This window comes from Macaca thibetana, chromosome 6, assembly GCF_024542745.1.
Source record: "Macaca thibetana thibetana isolate TM-01 chromosome 6, ASM2454274v1, whole genome shotgun sequence".
NCBI lineage: Eukaryota > Metazoa > Chordata > Mammalia > Primates > Cercopithecidae > Macaca > Macaca thibetana.
Window position 1 is genome coordinate 120,308,866 of NC_065583.1, and position 23,265 is coordinate 120,332,130.

Sequence of the window (23,265 nt, forward strand, 5' to 3'; positions counted from 1 at the left end):
AATAATAATCTTATCCTTATTATCTGAAGATTTCATTGATGATATGTTTCATTTTTACATTTGACTTTAGTTTACCAATATTAACATATAAATTACTAAACAAAAATTGTACACCAGCTCTGTGGTCTCTCCTTTGTAACATGATTTGTATAATTTGATGAACTTGATAAAAACTTCCATTTGAATATGCCAGATTATGTGCATTTTGTAGTAAGGATTATGGAGCTGAGCAAGTATGACAGACTTGTGAAATATGTTGTCTACAATTTTTTTTTTTTTGAGATAGAGTCTCACTCTGTCACCCAGGCTGGAGTGCAGTGGCGCTGCAACCTCCACCTCCTGGGTGCAAGCGATTCTCCTGCCTCAGCCTCTTGAGTAGCTGGTACTAAAGGCTCGTGCCACCATGTGCGGCTGATTTTTTGTATTTTTTGTAGACAGGGTTTCACTGTGTTAGCCAGGATGGTCTCGATCTACTGACTTCGTGATCCGCCTGCCTTAGCCTCCCAAAGTGCTGGAAGTACAGGTGTGAGCTACCATGCCCAGCCTGTTGTCTACATATTTTATCACTTTTGGTAAGAAATGCACAAAGCCTATCATGATGTCATTGCTGGTTTATATATTTGTGAATTTTAAGCCAAACAAGCGTTCAGAACATTTGCCATAAATTGAGGACCTAAAATCAGATTTTGTATGTAAAGATATTTAAAAATATATTTCTGGAGAACTATGCATATACAACCAACACTTACAAGGCAAATTAAATTTAAAATGTTGTATAAGGAATATAATATTTTAAATTTTTAGTGTAATCAAGAAAAAGATACAGTATTATTTTATCAATTCATTAATTTATTGGTCATAGGATTTGACCTATTTATATTTCTGGGTATCCAACAGAATCAGTCCCTTAAAATGCTGAATATCACAATTTGCAGTTTGGCTAATAGATGTATATCCATTTTATTACTTAGTCATAATATATAAAGGATGTTACCTCTTCATATCCCAAGGAAAATGTGGTAGTTGACAAGGAGTGGGTCCCGGCTTTATACCACCTGAGGTGTCATACAACTCGAGGAGTCCCTTTTAAGAGAAATGGATACATCATTGGAATATGTATTGAATGTGGAGATTGAGTATTTATTTAGGATATAAAAATAAATCACACCAGATTATAAAATTAATAAAGCTGACAAATTCTGCAAGGATAACAAAATTTATAAAATTAACTTCATTTCTAGAAAATTAATTGCTTGATACATTTCTACTTTTTTTTTGGCTCTAGTTTTGGCTGTTTATTCTCTGATTGCCTCTTCATTTTACGTGATCGTGTTTTCTGTGTTGAGAATAACAAGATAATGCAATGTTTTCTTTAGTATGATTGATTATAATCTGTCATTTTATTACTGATAGTTTAGAAAAGTTACATCAAGTTTCTCAATTTTTTTGGGTGATTTCATATACATCCTTAGGACTGTGACCAAACTTGGAAAATGTCTCTCTCAAATGTCTTTCATTTGTAAACTGTAAGATTTGGAAGAATTTTCAAAGAGTAGTTCCCGGCTTTATATGTTTTGAACATTGTGTCTCCTTCACTCCACACAGACTTGTGGTGCCTGAAGCTCTCGGCACATTGATTTTGGAGTGATCTCTAGGCTTGCACTTTCATGTTGCCAGCACCACGGTAATCAGGTGTGTTCCTGGAAGCTACACCCAGGCAGCCAGCAAGAACCTAAGGGCACGTGGAAGAGACTGAGAACCACAAGAATGTAATCACACCAAACTGAAACTAAATGTATCTTTAACTCAACTTCTAATTAGCCGGATCCGAAAGTGGCCCACAGTCACCCCAGTGCTACCTAACCCAAGGGAAAAGTGTGATAAAGGCAAAATCAGTATGTAGACATTGATCTTAAACTTCTGCAGTTAAAATGTCTCACTCATGCAAAATTGCAAAAGCAAAGGAGCATGCCAACCGACCCCTCGAGCCTTTTCCAGTGTCTTAGGAAGGAGCTCATGTAGGTGAGGGGCCCTGAAGCTTCACCCTTCTTAGCCTCAAGGACAGAAACGTTTCTAGACCACAGGAAATCTGTTTGCCTAAGGAAACAAAGAAGCTGTCCTTACAGTTAAACAGAAATAGTTTTATTTTTTTTTCCTAGAGTTCAGCACCATTTCTCAAGGCGTATTTCTTAGAAGTTCATTTTATGAAGTCTTCTCCACACGGTCTTTTTGATAGTCAATAATTCACATATTACACTACTTCTTTAAATCACTCCAGTCATTGAATAGCATAATCTTTCCAGGGGGCAAATAGATGGGCTCCAGTAGGCTTTAAATGTTCATTTGTTTTCCTATTTTTTGACTTGCGTAGGAAGAAGTAATCCCTTTCATGTGAAATATTCCCCTTGATTTATTTTAAAGAACCAAATGGCATTGTCTGATAATGGGATGAAAGCCCAGTTCACTGAACAGAATGTGCTATTTGTAATCTGGATTATCCTTTAGGTTTTTTGGCATAGTCCTCAAGAAGCTGAGGATCTGTCATTTTATTGATTAAAGTACACATAAACATACACACGTGCTTACATAAGAAATAAAAACGTTGTAAGCTCAAATAGGCAGGATATTTCACCTGAAAGCCTGAAATAAATGTGATGAGAACCTATGAACTAAGTTCCAGTGTAAACAAGTGGGTTAAATTCTCGTTATAGAAACTTCCAGTGAGCAATGCAGCATGACTGTGGGACCATAATTCAGGAACAATCTGCAGAGCAAAATATAGAGCCACTAATTTTGTTATATTTGCAGCCCACATACTGTAATACCAGATTTGCTCCTGTTGTTCTGGCCAAAGATGAGTCAGGTACCTCTGATATAGCCATTCCTAAAAGACAACAATGGATTCAGAATGTGAGACAGAGAAATCCTAGAAGTCTGACCTTCAGATCGGTTTAACTGTAGATCAATAATCCATTACTTAGACCAATGCAGTACCAAAACATCTCTTCAGCTGGCTGCCAAGGTACTGTTTTATCTTAAATAAGCTGGTTGAGAGCAGTCAATATAGATAAATTTTTCCCACTGACAATTTGCTGATTCAGAGAACATGCAACATCCAGCCACGAAATAGATAAAGCTCAGGCCTGCCCTATAGAATATGGTCACCTGGCTTTCCTGTTCTACAAATGTCCTACTGGAAGAATAGCCCTTAAGCCCTTAATGTTCATCTAAACCAAGGCTTGTTCTAAATTCTCTAGACTCTATCTCATGCATTGTTACATCTCTCTTGGCATACTTCTCTTCTTGAAGTGCATAACATTTATATACCTTCTACAAATGTTGAGTATTATTGATATGGAGGGAGGGGGCAGACCCAGGTCTATGGCCTTATGTATTATTAGTGAATTACAGTTTCTTAGAGTAACAGGCCATGATTAAAGTCACATGTTAGGAAAACTTTAATCCAGTAGGGAAAACTTCCAATTTTTTCAAAGTAATTTACTACATTTGGATACAGATTATATAGGTGTTTTTGGTGGCATCCTTACTTGCTTTCTTCTCAACCTGAAGAGATGTAAATGTAAATCGATGCTAACTGTGCTATGCTTACACAAAGGGCTAATTTGAGTAATATCCTAGCCCATCAGTTCATTTTCATGATACATATTTTTTTCTTTACAAAATTGTTTTTAAAACTCCACTGGAAAAAAAAAAATAACCTACATGTAAAGTACACAATTTAGTAAGTTTTGATATAGGTATACACATCTGTGAGAAAATTACCAAAACCAAGATAATACACATATATATATCACCCCGAAAAATTTCCTTTTCTGTCTTTGTCATTCCTTCCTCCAGCTTTTTCCCAGAAATCTCACCTTCCTCAGGCTGATCAACACTCAGCTGAAGACTCAAGAGGGGGCCTGTGCAGATGTCCCTGAGTCCTCTCTCTGGCCACTCTCTCCTCTCTATTCAGCAAATTGTAGCTACCTTGACCTCCCTGAATTCCCAGCTCCATCTCCTCAACTTAGGGAGATTTTGGGGTCAGGCAGGGATCCCCCCTCCTTATGTTGGGACCTGGAAACTCTCCGGTATGTACACTGGGGCAATCACAGGCGTCATCTCATTGCATTCCTTTTCTGTAATCACCATGCTTTGCTAACTGTTGCCTAAGGTCTGAAAATTGTTGTTTCATTCATTTTGTCCAGTTTTTGCCATTCTTTCATGAACAAGCATAAACCTGGCTCCTTTGGGCAAGAGGCAGAAGTCTTCCTAGTGACTGTGTTTACTTTATTATTATTGTCAGCATTTGGAAAAAAAAAATGTAGAGATTGACTATTTTATACTGTTTAAGTAATTTTTTGTTATATTGATTTTACCTAAACAGGAGGTTATTAGAAGTATTTTGTTATACCGCTTATGACAAATAATTGTACAAAAATTAGAAAAATCAGATGAACAAATTTTTTTACAAGACTTCTTGTGGTTATAGAATGACTCTAACACTTTGTAGTATATTTTTTAGGATTTTGTTCTTAGCACATGTATTAGTTTGTTTTCATGCTACTGATAAAGATGTACCTGAGACTGGGAATAAAAAGAGGTTTAATTGGATTTACAGTTCCACATGCCTGGGGAGGCCTCAAAATCATGATGGGAGGCGAAAGGCACTTCTTACATGGTGGCAGCAAGAGAAAATGAGGAAGATGCAAAAGCAGAAACCCCTGATAAAACCATCAGATCCTGTGAGACTTATTCACGAGAACAGTATAGGGGAAACTGCCCCCATGATTCAAATTATCTCCCACCAGGTGTCCCCCACAACACATGGGAATTATGAGAGTGTAATTCAAAATGAGATTTGGGTGGGGACGCAGAGCCAAACCATATCAGTGCATATGTTTAGAGGGACATAGAAAACTATATAAATTTAATAAGAATATATACATATTGTTATTAAATGAAAACATTTGAAATTATAAAAGTAGTAAATATTTTTTAGTAAAATTAAATATATATGTAGTAAAAAGTGACAGTGTTTTACCCTCATTCCCAGAGAGAACTTTACTTAAATTTTATATAGTTTTTTCCAGAATTCTTCCTACACCTGAAAAACACATTGGATTATTTTTGTATACAAAAGAAAAAAAATCATTCTATATGTATCTCCTTTTCTTTCACTCATTTTATTTCCACTGAATTCAGACAGATAAACTTTATCATTTAAATGGCTTCTGGATTCCTTTATATGAATGAACCATTAGATAGTTAACCAGTTTACTAATGACAGACATTTACATTGCTCCCAAGTTGTTGCCATTGTTCATTTATTTCTTTAGTATTAACTTCTAGACAAGTTGCTACATCAAAAATAATGTACATTTAATATTGCAATAGTTATAAGGAAATCTGTACTTTTTTCAGCAATATATTAGTGTCTACTTTCAAAAAGCTTTAAACTCTTAGCATCATATTGTCTTCTAATATTTACACTCTTAGCATCATACTATCTTCTAAATCTTTGCCAAAAATTAATGTAAATGAATATGCTATTTTAATTGTTATTTATTTGATTATTAGTAAGATTTAGATTTAGATTTCAATCTTTTTATTAGCCATTTTAGGGGGATGAGCATTCTCTGCCTATGGACTTTGCCTGGTTTTATATTGATATATTCTTCATTTTCTTATTTCCTCATTTGTAACATCATTTTAAAGTGCTTTTATTTCTGGACAATGTTTTTACATTTTTTGAGACTCCTGTTGTGGTTTTTATTAAAACAAAGTTAGATTTATAGAAAAGTTGGAAAGAATTTGATGTTTTAACAATATTCGGTCTCCCTTTCCAGAATGTGTGTCAGAGAAGGGAAAAGGAGGGATTCTGAAGGAACACACGGGAAGTCGGCAGTGTGGGAGTGATGGATATGTTCATTCCCTTGCTTGTGGTGATGGTCTCACTGGTGTGAGACTCACAAGTATATATTTGCAGTACTTGTCAAGTTGTACACTTTAAATATATCCAGTTTATTTTATCTCAGTTACATCTCAATGAAACTTTTTTCAAAAGTAGCACCAAATATGCAATAAATAGCTTTTAGCCAAAAGTAAAAACTGAGTTTGATCAGAATATTTTTGTGCTTTTTTGGTTAGATTTCTTCTGTCACAGTTATAATGGCTTTCTAAAATAAATTAGGAAGCCAAAGAAAGTCACTTTAACCTTCAAGAGTAACTGAACCTATAAAAGAGTGCTTTCAGGTCAGACTCAGCCTTAAAAACCTGAAAAATAAATGTGACTTCTGAGTTAGCAGTATATGGGAAACATTTTCTATAAATCTCTGAGAATGAAGGTGAGTGGAGACTACACAAGAGGCAAATGAAGAGATACAGAATTGCCTTACATCTGAACCATAGAGTTAAAGAATGATAATGGTGTTATGATAAATTTTTAGAGAACACTGTTGAGAAAGAGGCATACTCAAAAATGGTTTTTTGGCTGTTTGTGTGTGTGTATGTGTGTGTGCAAGAGGTGACAATTGAATGAGGTTCCAAAAAGTAGTGTGAGCTTGAATCACACACATATTTACCAGGCAGGATTTGTGCAGTTGAGAAAGATGACTGAAGAATGTAGTGGAAGGACATGCTACTGGAAAAAGTTGCCAAGTGACAGACACAGGGCTGTGAGTCAGCCAGGCTGTGTCTCCACAGCGGGAACTGCCTCAGAGCACTGTGCTCTAACTCAGCCATTGTAGCACACAGGCACTTGTATAAATTTCCATGAAATGACTTGAAACCTACTTTGCCATAAGAATGAGATACATTTTGAATTCAAAACTTAAGGTATCTTGATTAGAATAATGAGGAGGAAGAGAAAGAAAAGGTAATAAAATATTATTGATTGATTGATTGATTTAATGTAGCTAGCTGGAGGGTGAGGGGAAGAACTCTGGCCCCAGAGTGTGAAAGCCAGGGCTCAAGTTTCAATTTGAGCATCTACCAGCTGTGAACAACAGAAAAAAATTGTTTAGCTTTTCAGAACTTCGGTTTCCTTAGATCTGCAAATTAGCAATGAAAACTAATGTGCCTTCCAAGGTTATGGTAAAAATCAAATGTCGTATGCCTGTGTAAATCTTTTTCAAAAAACAATAGACACTGCAAATATTGGGCATTCTTATGATGATGTTTATTCTTCACTGGGAGCATTGATGGATTGATTGTTACTTTTCAATAACTTTTTTGTTCCATATTCACTCCAGTTTTAAATTTGCAAATTTTAAATCAGTATTGTTTATAATAAGACTAAAGCTCTTCTTTAAGGTTGAGGCATTAATGTTAAAAAAAAAAAAAAAAAAAAAGAAGAAGAGAGAGAGAGAGAGCGCTGTTACATCAAATGCAGTGACTTTGGACAACCACCAAAGAAATTTCCTGTGTAATCCCCATCCCACCACACACACACACACACACACACACACACACATAATACACACGATACACACTATATTTAAAATTGGCAGAGGTGATATTATGAACTCCTGTAAAACCAGATTGATTTGTGTTTGTCAGGAACGTGTGGGTCTGTGTCCTGGGATGCTATATATTTCCACTGTGTACTGCCCATTGACCATTTCTACCAGGATACCTTGAAGGCACCTCAGACTCAGCAAGTTCAATTTGAAACTCATTATGTACTCCCCAGTTGTTCACGCTAGAAGCCTTCAGGCCACCTGTGACTTTTCTCTCTCCTTGTGTCTCTCCTCAGCTTCCCATTGATCAGTCTCTGTACCCTGTTGATTCTGCCTTGTGAATATCTTTTCTGCTGTACCTCATCTGCACTTCTGTTACCACTGCCTGAGTTTCAGTTATGGGCTTCTCAGTCTTTAGCCTTTTCTCTCCCTCAACACAGCCATCACCACCAGCAAGAACTATCTTTGTAAAGCACCAATTATCTTTCCAAAGCCGAAGACTTTCTCTTGTAGGAATTTAACTTTAAGACATAGTCAGATAAATTAACCAAAATATATGTGAAGAAGCTGTTCCTCACAGTATCGTTTATAATAATTAAAAAAGGAAAAAACCCTTAATATCTCAAAAATGGATCAGTAATATCAAGAGACTATACACAGTAGTCATTGAATTGGTATCATAGATGTATAATAATTTGGAAAATGATAACATAAAAATTATTAAATAATGTGCATAGAAAAATTTGTGGAAAATGTTTTATGCTATAAAAATATTTCTAGGTAATAGAATTTAGTAAGAGTTCTTCTCGTCCTACCTCCTACAAAACTAAAGCAAAATAAAACTAAAATAGAACAAACATTCTGCTATGTAGCCCATTACAAAAGATAGTGCTTCTGGCAAGAAATTGTTACTGACCAAAATCCTGTAACTCAGTACCTGTGAAATGCCATATAACAAATTTACTCATGTCCTCAAAGTTATGAGAACTGGGGACTTCAGGACATCTCATATCTGCCTCATTTTTTCAAGAAAATTTGTTGTAGAATCTTTTATATAAAATACTGTACACTGTCCTTAATCCACTATGTCATGTTCCCTCTATTTACAAATGTGCGTTGTCCTTAGATATCTTTAAAAACAAACAAACAAATAAACAAAAATGTGTTCATACATATCTTTGTAGGCTAAAGAAAAATGATACTATAAGGGTTGGGAGGTAGAGGGTGGGGGCACTGAGGAAGTCCTGCTGCCCTCAGGTTAAGCTCCGTATCTCTCTCAGTTAAGGTCGCTGATAGGAGTTACTTGTTCCCAAACATGTATGTTGGCTCTTTACTGTCTTTTAAGTAGCATTTATGATGAATTCTTTTTTTTTTTTAATGGTGGTATTATAGTATCTGATGTTAGGCCTAGACTTGCTCAGTCAGCAAGTCACCTTTTCTTTTTCCCCTCTTTTGATAGACTTGAGAGACCAAGGCAGCACACACACACACACACACACACACACACACACACACACTCCTCCAACTAGCTTTGCAATTTGTATATATTTCGATTCTGGTGGACTATTCATCATTTTTATAGAAATGCTTTTATGAAATTCTGTCTCATGGAGTGGGTTAGGAGTTTCTTTGTTTTTTGCTTTATGATAACCCATTGCCTCAGTAAATACCTTAATTATTACCAGAAAAAAAAAAATAAACCCAACTGATTAGACCTAATCCCTTCTCAAATCACTTTACTTTGTCATTTCCTATCCATCCTCTCTACACACTCAGATCTCTTTTTTTTTTATTGTGAAATATATTTGGCATGAGTAACAACATTAGGTAATATGAATCATTTTATTTGGTTAAATGTCTACACACAAAGATTAGTGGAGAATTTGGAAAATATAGCTAAATAATACTGGAACTTTCAATATTTCCCTAGCTACTTGCCATATTCAAAAGATGGGTCTTTGAAGTGAAGAGCAGAATAATACCTTATTATAGTCCATAGTAAATAATATTTATGACTTTCAATAGAAGTATTGATTTTTTGGTTATAGATAGCATATATCACACAAACTTTATTCTTTTTTTTTCCTTCATGATATAAATTATTTATTTTTATTATGCTTGAAGTTGTGGGATACATGTGCTGAATGTGCAGGTTTGTTACATAGGTGTACATGTGCCATGGTGGTTTGCTGCACCCATCAACTCATCATTTACATTAGGTATTTCTCCGAATGTTATCCCTTCCTTTGCCCCCCACCACCCTACAGGCCCTGGTGCCTGATGTTCCTCTCCCTGTGCCCTGTGTTCTGATTGTTCAGCTCCCACTTATGAATGAGAACATGCAGTGTTTGGTTTTTGGTTCCTGTGTTAGTTTGCTGAGAATGATGGTTTCAGGCTTCATCTAAGTCCCTGCAAATGACATGAACTCTTTTTTTTTTTATGTCTGCAAAGTATTCCATGGTGTATATGTACCACATTTTCTTTATCCAGTCTATCATTGATGGGCATTTGTGTTGGTTCCAAGTCTTTACTATTGTGAATAATGCTGCAGTAAATATACATGTGCATGTGTATCTATAAGAGAATGATTTATAATCCTTTGGGTATATACCCAGTAATGGGATTTCTGGGCAAATGGTATTTCTACTTCTAGATCCTTGAGAAATCGCCACACTGTCTTCCACAATGGTTGAACTAATTTACACTCCTACCAACAGTATAAAAGTGTTACCGTTTCTCCACATCCTCTCCAGCATCTATTGTTTCCTGACTTTTTAATGATCGCCATTCTAACTGGTGTGAGATGGTATCTCATTGTAGTTTTGATTTGCATTTCTCTAATGACCAGTGATAATGAGCTTTTTTTCATATGTTTGTTGACTGCATAAATGTCTTCTTTTGATAACTGTCTGTTCATATCCTTTGCCACTTTTTGATGGGGTTGTTTCTTGTAAATTTGTTTTAAGTTCCTTGTAGATTCTGGATATTAGCCCTTTGTCAGATGGAGACTGCAAAACTTTTCTCTCATTCTGTAGCCTGTTCACTGTGATGATAGTTTCTTTTGCTGTTCAGAAGCTCTTTAGTTTAGTTAGATCCCATTTGTCAATTTTGGCTTTTGTTGCCATTGCTTTTGGTGTTTTAGTCATGAACTCTTTGCCCATGCCTATGTCCTGAATGGTATTGCCTAGGTTTTCTTCTAGGGTTTTTATGGTTTTAGGTCTTATGTTTAAGTCTTTAATCCATCTTGAGTTAATTTTTGTATAAGGTGTAAGGGAGTGGTCCAGTTTCAGTTTTCTGCATATGGCTAGCCAGTTTTCCCAACACCATTTATTAAATAGGGAATCCATTCCCCATTGCTTGTTTTTGTCAGATTTGTTAAAGGTCAGATGGTTGTAAATGTGTGGTGTTCTTTCTGAGACCTCTGTTCTGTTCCATTGGTCTATATAACTCTTTTGGTACCAGTAACATCCTGTTTTGGTTACTATAGCCTTATAGTATAGTTTGAAGTCAGGTAGCTTGATGCTTCCAGCTTTGTTTTTTGTTTGTTTGTTTTTTTCTTTTGCTTAGGATTGCCTTGGCAATATGGGCTCTCTTTTGGTTCCATATGAAATTTAAAGTAGTTTTTTCTAATTCTGTGAAGAAACAATGGTAGCTTGATGGGAAGCATTGAATCTGTAAATTACTTTGGACATTGTGGTCATTTTCACGATATTGATTCTTCCTATCCATGCACATGGAATGTTTTTCCATTTGTTTGTGTCTTTTCTTATTTCCTTGGGCATTGGTTTGTAGTTCTACTTGAAGAGGTCCTTCACATCCCTTGTAAGTTGTATTCCTAGGTATTTTATTCTCTTTGTAGCAATTGTGAATGGGAGTTTGCTTATGATTTGGCTCTCTATTATTTGTGTATAGGAATGATTGTGATTTTTGCACACTGATTTTGTATCCTGAGCCTTTGCTGAAGTTGCTTATCAGCTTAAGGAGATTTTGGGCTGAGACGATGGGGTTTTCTAAATATACAATCATGTAATCCGCAAACAGAGATAATTTAACATCCTCTCTTCCTATTTGAATACATTTTATTTCTTTCTCTTGCCTGATTGCTCTGGCCAGAACTTCCAATACTATGTTGAATAGGAGTGGTGAGAGAGGGCATCCTTGTCTTGTGCCAGTTTTCAAAGGGAATGCTTCCAGCTTTTGCCCATTCGGTATGTTATTGGCTGTGGATTTGTCATAAATAGCTCTTATTATTTCAAGACATGTTGCATCAATACCTAGTTTGTTGAGGTTTTTAGCATGAAGCGGTGTTGAATTTTATCAAAGGCCTTTTCTGCATCTATTGAGTTAGTCATGTGGTTTTTGTCATTGGTTTCATTTATGTGATGGGTTATGTTTATTGATTTGCATATATAGAACCAGCCTTGCATCCCAGGGATGAAACCCACTTGATCATGATAGATAAGCTTTTTAATGTGCCGCTGGATTCAGTTTGCCAGTATTTTATTGAGGATTTTCGCATTGGTGTTCATCAGGGATATTGGCCTGAAATTTTCTTTTTTTGCTGTGTGTCTGCCAGATTTTGGTATCAGGATGATGCTGGCCTCATAAAATGAGTTAGGGAGGAGTCCCTCTTTTTCTGTTGTTTGGAATAGTTTCAGAAGGAATGGTACCAGCTCCTCTTTGTACCTCTAGTAGAATTTGGCTGTGAATTCGTCTGGTCCTGGGCTTTTTTTGGTTGGTAAGCTATTCATTACTGCCTCAATTTCAGAACTTGTTATTGATCTATTCAGGGATTCCACTTCTTTCTGGTTTAGTCTTGGGAGGTTGTAGGTGGCCAGGAATTTATCCATTTCTTCTAGATTTTCTGGTTTTTTTGTGTAGAGATGTTTATAGTATTCCCTGATAGTAGTTTGTATTTCTGTGGGATCAGTGGTGATATCCCCTTTATCATTTTTTATTTATTGTGTCTATTTGATTCTTCTCTCTTTTCTTCTTTATTGATCTGGCTAGTGGTCTGTTTTGTTAATCGTTTCAAAAAACCAGCTCCTGGATTCATTGATTTTTTTGAAGGGTTTTTCGTGTCTCTATCTCCTTCAATTCTGCTCTGATCTTAGTTGTTTCTTGTCTTCTGCTAGCTTTTAAATTTATTTGCTCTTGCTTCTCTAGTTCTTTTAATTGTGATGTTAGGGTGTCGATTTTAGATCTTTCTCACTCTCCTGTGGGCATTTAGTACTATAAATTTCCCTCTAAACACTGCTTTAGCTCTGTCCCAGAGATTCTGGTACATAGTGTCTTTGTTCTTATTAGTTTCAAAGAACTTATTTATTTCTGCCTTCATTTTGTTATTCACCCAGTAGTCATTCAGGAGCAGGTTTTTCGTTTTCCATGTAGTTGTGCTGTTTTGCATGAGTTTCTTAATCCTGAGTTCTAATTTGATTGCACTGTGGTCTGAGAGACTATTTGTTATGATTTCTGGTGTTTTTTGCATTTGCTGAGGAGTGTTTTATTTCCAATTATGTGGTCAATTTTAGAATAAGTGTGATGCTGTGATGAGAAGAATGTATATTCTGTTGATTTGTGGTGGAGAGTTCTGTAGATGTCTATTAGGTCCACTTGGTCCAGAGCTTAGTTCAACTCCTGAATATCCTTGTTAATTTTCTGTCTCGTTCATCTGTCTAATATTGACAGTGAGGTGTTAAAGTCTCCCACTAGTATTGTGTGGAAGTGTAAGTGTCTTTGTAGGTCTCTAGGAACTTGCATTATGAATCTGGGTGCTCTTGTATTGGGTGGATATATATTTAAGGTAGTTAGCTCTTCTTGATGCATTGATCCCTTTACCATTATGTAATGCCCTTCTTTGTCTTTTTTTATCTCTTTTGGTTTGAAGTCTGTTTTATCAGAGACTAGGGTTGCAATACCTGCCTTTTTTTTTTTTCTTTCTATTTGCTTGGTAAATCTTCCTCCATCCCTTTATTTTTGAGCTTATGTGTGTCTTTGCACGTGAGATGAGTCTACTGAATACAGCACACTGATGGGTCGTGACTCTATCCAATTTGCCAGCCTGTGCCATTTAATTGGGGCTTTTAGCTCATTTACATTTATGGTTAATATTGTTATGTGTGAATTTGACCCTGTCATGATGATGCTAGCTGTTGATTTTGCCCATTAGTTGATGCAGTTTCTTCATAGTGTCAGTGGTCTTTACAATTTGGTATGTTTTTGCAGTGACTGAGACCAGTTTTTCCTTTCTATATTTAGTGCTTCCTTCAAGAGCTCTTGTAAGGCAGGCCTGGTGGTGACAAAATCCGTCAGGATTTGCTTGTCCATAAGGATTTTATTTCTCCGTCACTTATGAAGCTTAGTTTGGTGGATATGAAATTCTGGGTTGAAAATCCTTCTCTTTAAGAATGTTGAATATTGGCCCCCACTCTCTTCTGGCTTGTAGGGTTTCTGCAGAGAGATCTACTGTTAGTCTGATGGGCTTCCCTTTGTGGGTAACTCGACCTTTCTCTCTGGCTGCCCTTAACATTTTTTCCTTCATTTCAACCTTGGTGAATCTCACGATATGTGTCTTGGGGTTGCTCTTCTCAAGGAATATCTTTGTGGTGTTCTCTGTATTTTCTGAATTTGAATGTTGGTTGTTAGGTTGGGGAAGTTCTCCTGGAAAATATCCTGAAAAGTTTTCCAGCTTAGTTCCATTCTTCCCATCTCTTTCGGGTACACCAGTCACACATAGGTTTGGCTTTTTACATAGTTCCATATTTCTTGGAGGCTTTGTTCATTCCTTTTCATTCGTTTTTATCTAATTTTGTCTTCATGCTTTATTTCATGAAGTTGATCTTGAGTCTCTGATATTCTTTCTTCCACTTGATCAGTTTGGCTATTGATAATATGGTAAGTTTCATGATGTTCTCGTGCTGTGGTTTTTTCAACTCCATCAGGTTGTTTATGTTCTTCTCTAAACTGGTTATTCTAGTTAGCAATTCTGCTAACCTTTTATCAAGGTTCTTACCTTGCTTGCATTAGGTTAGAACATACTTATTTAGCTTTGAGGAGTTTGTTATTACCCACCTTCTGAAGCCTATTTCTGTGAATTGATCTAACTCATTTTCTGTCCAGTTTTGTTCCCTTTCTGGTGAGGAGTTGTGATCCTTCAGAGGAGAAGAGGCATTTTGTTTTTTGGAATTTTCATCCTTTTTCCACTGGTTTTCCTCATCTTCATGGATTTATTTTCCTTTGGTCTTTGCTGTTGGTGACCTTTGGATGGAATTTTTGCGTGGTCATCTTTTTTGTTGATGTTGATGCTATTGCTTTTTGTTTATTAGTTTTCCTTCTAACAGTCAGGCCTCTCTTCTGCAGGTTTGCTGGAATTTGCTGGGGGTCCACTCCACACCCTGTTTGCCTGGGTATCACTAGCAGAGGTTGCACAACAGCAAATATTGCTGCCTGCTCCTTTCTCTGGAAGCTTCGTCCCAGAGGGGCACTCACCAGATGCCAGTCAGAGCTCTCCTGTATGAGGTGTCTGTTGACCCCTGCTGGGAAGTATCTCCCCACTGGGAGGCACAGGCATCAGGGGCCCACTTGAGGAGGGAGTCTGTTCCTTAGCAGAGCTCAAGGGCTGTGCTGGGAGATCTGCTGCTCTCTTCAGAGCTGGCAGGCAGGAACATTTAAGTCTACCGAAGCTGTGCCCAGAGCCACCCCTCCCCTGAGGTGCTCTGTCCCAAGGAGATGAGAGTTTTATCTGTAAGCCCCTGACTGGGGCTGCTACCTTTCTTTCAGAGATACCCTGCCCAGACAGGAAGAATCTAGAGAGGCAGTCTGGCTATAGCAACTTTGTGGAGCTGCAGTGGGCTCTGCCCAGTTTGAACTCCCTGGCAGCTTTATTTACACTGTGAGGGAAAAACCACCTACTCAAACCTCAGTGATGGCATACACTCCACCCCACACCGAGATAGAGCATCCCAGGTCAACTTCAGGCTGCTGTACTGGCAGCAAGAATTTCAAGCCAGTGGATCTTAGCTTGCCGGGCTCTCTTGGTGTGGGATTCACTGAGCAAGACCCCTTGGCTCCCTGGCTTCAGCCCCATTCCAGGGGATTGAATGGCTCTGTCTCACGGTGTTCCCGGTGCCATTGGGTTACGAAAAAAAACTCCTGCAGCTAGCGTGGTGTCTGCCTAAACAGCCACCCGGTTTTGTGCTTGAAACCCAGGGCCCTTGTGGTATAGGCACCCAAGAGAATCTCCTGGTCTGTGGGTAGTGAAGACCATGGGAAAAGTGCAGTATCTGGGCTGAGTAGCACCATTCCTTATGACACAATCCCTTACAGGCTTCCCTTGGGTAAAGGAGGGAGTTCCCCAACCCCTTGTGCTTCTCAGGTGAGGCGACACCCCACCCTGCTTCTGCTTGCCCTCTGTGGACTACACCCACTGTCTAACCAGTTCCAGTGAGATGAACTGGGCACCTCAGTTAGAAATGCAGAAATCACCTGCCTTCTGTGTTGATCTCACTGGGAGCTGCAGGCCAGAGCTGTTTCTATTTGGTCATCTTTATTCTTTTCTTATAATTGAAAAATAATGATCTTAAAATTTTTGTCTCCACAAGCAGAAGCAAATAAATTATCTCAGTAATATAGTTTTAATAATAGTTGCTCTTTTTTATCATTGGCAGGGGTGTAAGGGATAAGAGAAGAAATAGTTAAGAACACAGGTGGGTTCAAATCTATTCTCTGGCACTTAATAGCTGGGGAACTTTGGGCAACTCACTGAAACCATTTAAGCACTAGTTGCCTCTTCTGGAAGATGGCAGTTGTAATAATACATAATTGATAGTGTCATTATGAGATAAAATGAGGTAATGCAAATAAAGTTATTGGCCATGTGCTTGGTACACAATAAGTACTCAAAAGCTACTTCAAAGTCATTTTTTATTCTAGGAGCCATTCCTTACAGATGGAAAAATTGTGCCTTTTGCTTACATTTTATTTTGCAGTTCACAAGATGTCTTCAAGAGTATGACCTCATTTTGTCCCTATCACAAACATGAGAAATAGAAATTGTTAGCTACATTTTCTAGGGAGAAAAGCTGAGTGTCAGGAAAATTAAGTGACTCAGTCAAGGGTCTACACCTCATCATTAGCAGGATCAAGACCAATCAAAGTACCTCTTGATAAGATCATACCTGAAGCTAACAGACATGTACAGGCCTCCTACAACATAGGTAGCCATGTTTAGCGTAGGCAACAGTTGGACTTCTGTGTCTTCATTTCTGGCACTGGATACTGCTTCTATTATAGAAGTTGTGACCTTGTCACTCATCAAGCAGATGGCATTGCTTGATTAGAGTCAGGCCATATTTAGAACATTTCTATAAAGCCATTCTCATTTGGGCAAACATTTTTGCCAATTGAAGTGTTTCTTTTCACTAATTGAGCAAACAAATCACAGGCTATCCACTCATAAGGGCTTTCCACCACCCATATTTTCAGGAAGGCAGGTGTTGAGCTTATATTTTCAGAATGTATTTTCGGCTTCCTATACTCTTAAGAGAAATTGAAGCCTCTTTGATGAAGGTGAGGGTCTATAAACATGCCTGTATTCATTATAAGGGGATTTTGTCTGTCCTTATAGAAAACTGACTTTAAGAAATAGATGTATGCTGAAGCAAGATAATATGAGTGTCAGGCTGGACATGTAAAATAGAAGGGAAGGCAGTGGGGAAAAGGCTGAGAGAAGAGTACTGTAGACTTTACATCACAATGCTTAAATTAATCTAAAATGTAAGCTATAAAATAGACTAAAATTATATATAGACATGTGTGTATGTGTGCATATGCATATATGTGTATGTATCTCCATACTTGAAAGGCTAACGGTCACAGTAGATTCAAATCAAATATGGAGTTAGTTTTGAAGAAAAAGCCAAATAAGACATCTTTGCTAGACTTTAAAATTTTATTTTAACTGAAACTACAGTATATACATAACGATATAGACTAATCTATTTACTTGTAAAATTAATTGTTTCATTGTCATTGAATCAGATGTGAGTGTATTTAGATAAGTCAAGGTAATCAAAGAGTATAATAAGAAACATTGAGACCTAGGGATCAGGCTAACTCAGACTTCTGTCTGGACTCTGCCACATCAGAGAAATATTTCCTCAGGCAAATTATTTTCATAGTTTTGAACTTGAAATTCTAATCTGATAAATGGAGACACCAATGCCTAACACATAAGGGAGCTGTGAGGATTAAATGACATGCACAATTTGCACGGCTTCCTCAAGTTGCTACTTATATTAGTTGGCTAGGGCTGCCATAGAAAATATCACAAGCTGAGTGCCTTAAGCGACAGAAATTTATTATCTCACCATTCTAGAGGCTAGGAGTCTGAGATCAAGGTGTTGGCAGGGTTGGTTCTTTCTGAGGGCTGTGAGGAAGAATCTGTTTCAGGTTCTTTTCTTAGCTTGTAAATGGCCTTCTGTCTGTGTTTTCCCTTCGTCTTCTCTCTGTGCATGTCTCTGTGTCCAAATTTCCTTTTTATTACAAGGACACCAGTCACATTGAAGTAGGGCACATCTTACTCCTATATGACCTTATCTTAACTATCTTATCTTATCTTAACTATCTTATCTTATCTTAACATCTGCAAAAACCCTATTTCCAAATAAAGTCCCATTCTGGGGTACTGAGAGGTTAGGAATTCAACATGAATTTTGATGGAGGACACAATACAACCCATAACAACACTCAGAGGTCACTTTCTTAGACAGATCATGCTGCACCACTGATGTAGTTTGACTGTGTCCCCACCAAAATATCATCCTGAATTGTAGTTCCCATAATCCCTACGTGTAGTGGGAGGGACCAAGTGGGAGGTAGTTGAATCATGGAGGCAGTTACACTCATGCTGTTCTTGTGATAGTAAGTGAGTTCTCATGAGATCTGATAGATTTTTTAAGGGGCTTTCCCCCTTTTGTTTGGCTCTTCTCCTTGCTGCTGCCATGTGAAGAAGGACGTGTTTGCTTCCCCTTCCACCATGGTTGTAAGTTTCCTGAGGCTTCCCCAGCCATGCTGAACTGTGAGTCAATTAAACCTCTTTCCATTATAAATTACCCAGTCTCAGGTATGTCTTTATTAGTGGCATGAGAATGGACTAAAACAACTACCTTTTCTAAGAACAGTCTTACCCTTTCCTGGCACACCCAGTCCCTTGCCCTATATAATATGCCAAAGTAAATCATAGAATTATTTATTTTCATATTCTTTTTCTGTCCCCCACACTAGGCTGAAAAGTCCATGGTGCCAGGGCCCTACTTGTCTTGTAGGTTGTTTTGTTCTGGGTTTGCAGAACAGTGCCTGGTACAAAATAGATACTTTTTCAATATTTGTGGGAAAAAAAAGGATAAACTTCTGGCTTGAGGTTAGGGCCCAATAAATAATAGGTGGCATAAGTATCTTTAAAAAAAGAATCTCATTCTCTATCCAAATTGCTATTCATTAGCCATATGTGAAAGAAACTAAATTTTCAATTTTATTTTAATAAATCTAAATTTAAATATCCATTAGTGGCTATTGTATTGGACAGCACAGATATAGAACATTTCTGCTATTGCAGGAAGTTCTATGGGACATTTCTAGACATAGAAGCATAGATGAGGATATAATATTATAATTCAGTTTAGAGCCGGTGCTGCCTGCTGAATTCCACAACACTGCCCTGCATTGCTGCTCTCTCATGACACTGGACAGCTCCCACTTGATTTGTTCTTCTTTATGGTACAGGTGTATTGGGTGTATTGCAAGCATTTTTTTCTTCCATTATTAAGTTAAAAATACCCCTTGAAGTTTTGAAAAGCTGTAAAGGGGTTGTCTTGAGAGTCCCATTAATATATTTATAGTGAATTCTGTGGCAGCAATTTTTTATTTTAATTGTTGTTCTCTTTGCTATTCAGATAAGTAAGCAGTAGACATGGATAATTAATGTACGGATTCTGTTTTACACAACTTTAAGAATGACTCTTCGAGAAACATGTCTTTAAGAACAATGAACTGAGATATTCGTTACTTGAGGATAAAATATGGATACAGGTGCAGGGAGTCAGCAGGTGTCATGTGTGGGATCATTTCTTCCCTCAACCCTGGAAAGTACATAGATTTTCACCATCCTTGTTCAGCCTCTGCCTTAGGGATAAGCAGTGCTGGGGTGATTTTATGCTCAGAAAGTAACCAAAGGCTAGCAAACATCTCTCATGGTTGGCAGTAAAAACCATTGCTAGGAATAACAATCTATATTTTATAAAAACTATTTTGGCTTCATATAAAAATCTGATGATTCAAGGCAATAGCGCATACTCCAATGTGTTACTGAATCCTGAACCACACCCCTAAAGGATGCATTCCTTGATATCACCGGCTGAACAAAAGGCTTTGGGGTGGGGCGAAGGGATAATACATAATGCAGTTAGAAAGTGATAGAAAGCATATTGCTTATATAAAATTCAGTGCTAGATAAGAATAAAATATGAAATACATGTGGCAATGAACTTAGAATATGCCCCAGTTTTGGAAAAAGAATAATAAGATAAAACCCTAGAATTTGGAAACTTTTTGTTTGTTTGTTTGTTTTTTGAAACAGAGTCTCGCTCTGTCGCCAAGGCTGGAGTGCAGTGGCACGATCTCTGCTCACTGCAAGCTCTGCCTCCTGGGTTCACGCCATTCTCCTGCCTCAGCCTCCCGAGTAGCTGGGTCTACAGGCGCCCAACACCACGCCTGGCTAATTTTTTTGTATTTTTTAGTAGAGACGGGGTTTCACTGTGTTAGCCAGGATGGTCTCGATTTCCTGACCTCATGGTCCACCCGCCTCGGCCTCCCAAAGTGCTGGGATTACAGGCGTAAGCCACTGCTCCCGGCCAGAATTTGGAACATTTTAAAATAACCTCTTATTACTATCATTTTAATCTTTCAACAGTGACAAAATATCAGTGCCACCTGCTTTGTGACTTTTCTGAAAAGAATACATGGTCCCAGGGTATTCTCTGTTGGAATACCATTCACACCTTCAAACTTATCACCATCCAGTTAAATTTGAGGAATGGCAATTGATAACCTTAAGTGAGTCAAGGCACATTTACTTGAAGAACTAAAAATGCTACTGGAACAGGAAGGGCTGGACTCTAAGTTGGTACTTAACTGAATTCTCATTGCCTGAATGTGGTTGTAGAGCAGACTATTCACTAGGGACTGAATAGGGGAAGTATGAATAAATGTGTACAAAATCCAAACCTTCCTGATAGGTCTTTTGGGCTATTTTGAAAAACAAGACAAACAACAGAAGTATTATAATTTGAGGATTATAGAGCAAACAAAGTAGGAGCATATTTATCAGGCATAATTCTTAAGATAGAAATTAAAGATCTTATTTATGTTTGAGGCATAGGAAGCAATAGAAGCATATATATTTGCAGGGTCTAGACATGCTTCTATCATCAATGCATTTTAGTATTTTAGCTCACTGTTCATTAACGTTATTACCTTAATTTATTTAATCAAAATATTGACTCTGTTCTCATACTGCAAATAACTTGTGACATGATTTGGATGTTAATATGATTTTTTACGACTGAAAGTTGAACTAATGCTCATCCTTTCACTATTAAAATATTAATGTTTTCTATTTTAGTTTAGCATTTAAAAAACAAATTTGTACAGATGGGATCTCACTATTATAAAAAAGCTATTTTCTTTCAATTTTTGTAAACTGCAAACTTGCAGTTAGCTTAACTAAAATTACATAATAGAATTTCCAAATTAAGAAATTAAGTCACCTATTTGTTCTGTAAAGCAGTCACCCTTGAATAAAGAAATCCATGGTTCAATATATTTTTTAACAATTCAATAGTATTTTCAGCTTTATTGGGATATAACTGACAAATTGAAATTGCATATATTTTCAGTGAACAATTTGATGTTTTGATATACACATAAACATGAAATGCCCATCATCATGGTTCCATATAACCATTTTGTTTAAAGCATCTAATTCTCTCATTGACTTTTGTTTAAATGTTTGATGTATAGAAACCTCATTTCATTAAATACTTCAGAGACCAACTATTATTTTATGGAATCCAACAAACTTTACGTTAATACATTAACAGGCCCTAAAAAGGACACCAGACATTGGTTTGTAATGCCATAAAGAATTCATGAATAATATAGTCATCTACTTATTTTTTAAAGAGAATGTTCTTTTAATAAAGCATGTGTTTTCCAATGTACACTTGAGCAAACTTTTATTTTAAAGGAAAATGGACAGATTTATGTTTCAGAGCTTTGAGATACCCTTTTCTTATTTAAGATACGAAGGATGCAGTGCAGCAATAAATTATCCAGATGTTTTGGCTGTAGTCTTTTTTTATTGTTGAGTGACAAATTTCCATACACTTAGCAACTTAAAACAATATCCTTTTTTGTTGTTGTTGTTGCAATTCTTTAGGTCAGAAATTCAGGATAACAGGGCTGGTTTATCTGCTCAGAGTCTCAAGCTCAAGGCTGAAATTAAGGTGTTAACCAGCTGTGATCTTATCTGGAATCAAGGTCATCTCTCAAGCTCATTACTGCCACTGTTGGAAGAATTCAGTTTCTTGCAATTATAGGATAGAAATCCCTGTTCTTTTGCTAACTGTTGGCTATAGCCCCCTGTAACCTCCCAGAAGCCACTCTTGGATTCTTGCCCCAGTGGTCATCTTCATCTCAGCAATGGAGGACCTCCCCTCTCACACTTCATCTCTCTGACTTCCTCTTTTGCTTCTAGCTAAAGAAAACACTCTGCTTTTATAGGTTTTATAGGACTCATGTGATTAGATTAGAACCACCCTGATAATCTTCCTATCTTAAGGTCAGCTGATTAGTAACCTTAATTGCATCTATAAAAATTCCTTTTTTCCATGTAAAGTAATACAATCATGGAGTAACACCAGGGTTGAGGGTAATAGGAGTCATCTTAGAATTATGTATTAGCCAAGATGTAGAATTCCTATCAATAAATTTAAGCAGTGTTTCCATTATTATTGAAAAGGAGAAAAGATTATAGTGGCTGATCATCTTATATTTAAATGCTAAGAAAGATGATAATAATAGCCAAAAATCTTGGTCACATGTTGACTTTATAGCAACTCAATTATAGCAATCAGAACTGATAGAGACAGAAATCATACTGCAAAGGCTTAAAGGAATGCTGAGAGTTCTACCATTTGAGAAATAAAGAACTACCAGGCAAAATGAAGAAACAACCATGTAACTGAAAAATTGCCAGAAATAATTCTTAATGAGATGTAGACCAAATGTCTCAATAGTTGGATCAGAAGGCAAGAGGTCACATAATTCCTCTGTGCATCAGTCTGCTCGGACATTTTCATTTGTTGCAGATTAAAGCTGAGTACTACCATGTGTGTGCCATGGCGTCTATGTGGCCTCCTCCCTGATGGCTGCTTGGGAACATGTTCCTCACTGCATCACACTCCCCTTCCCACTCTCTGAGGAAGCTTAAAGGGGTAAAGCAAAGGGAAGGTACTGAAGAAAACATGACAAATTCGGGAGAAGATCTTTTGCCTTTCTGTTCATTAAGTGAGAATTTGTAGATAGAGTGGAAAGAACCATTGTGAGCTGGGGCAGGAGTATGTGAAGGAAAGGAGGGATAGACTGAAGATGTCAGAGACAGACAAGGCCCCGAAGGATGGAACAGGGGGTGGAATTAAGAGAAAGGTCCTGAAGGATAGAATGGGGATAGAATGGTGGAATTAAGAGA

General features: G+C 37.2%; 1 protein-coding gene and 1 long non-coding RNA gene across 8 annotated transcripts in view; both read left to right on the top strand.

Moving 5' to 3' along the window:
* The window catches only part of PDE4D (phosphodiesterase 4D), a 1,590,976-nt gene that overhangs the window by 912,629 nt on the left and 655,082 nt on the right, over nucleotides 1–23,265 (top strand). The window lies entirely within an intron of this gene.
* The window catches only part of LOC126957000 (uncharacterized), a 29,538-nt gene continuing 6,273 nt past the window's right edge, over nucleotides 1–23,265 (top strand). Inside the window, exon 1 of the long non-coding RNA XR_007726625.1 lies at nucleotides 1–23,222. This is a non-coding gene — a long non-coding RNA (uncharacterized LOC126957000). The remainder of the gene's footprint in view (nucleotides 23,223–23,265) is intronic.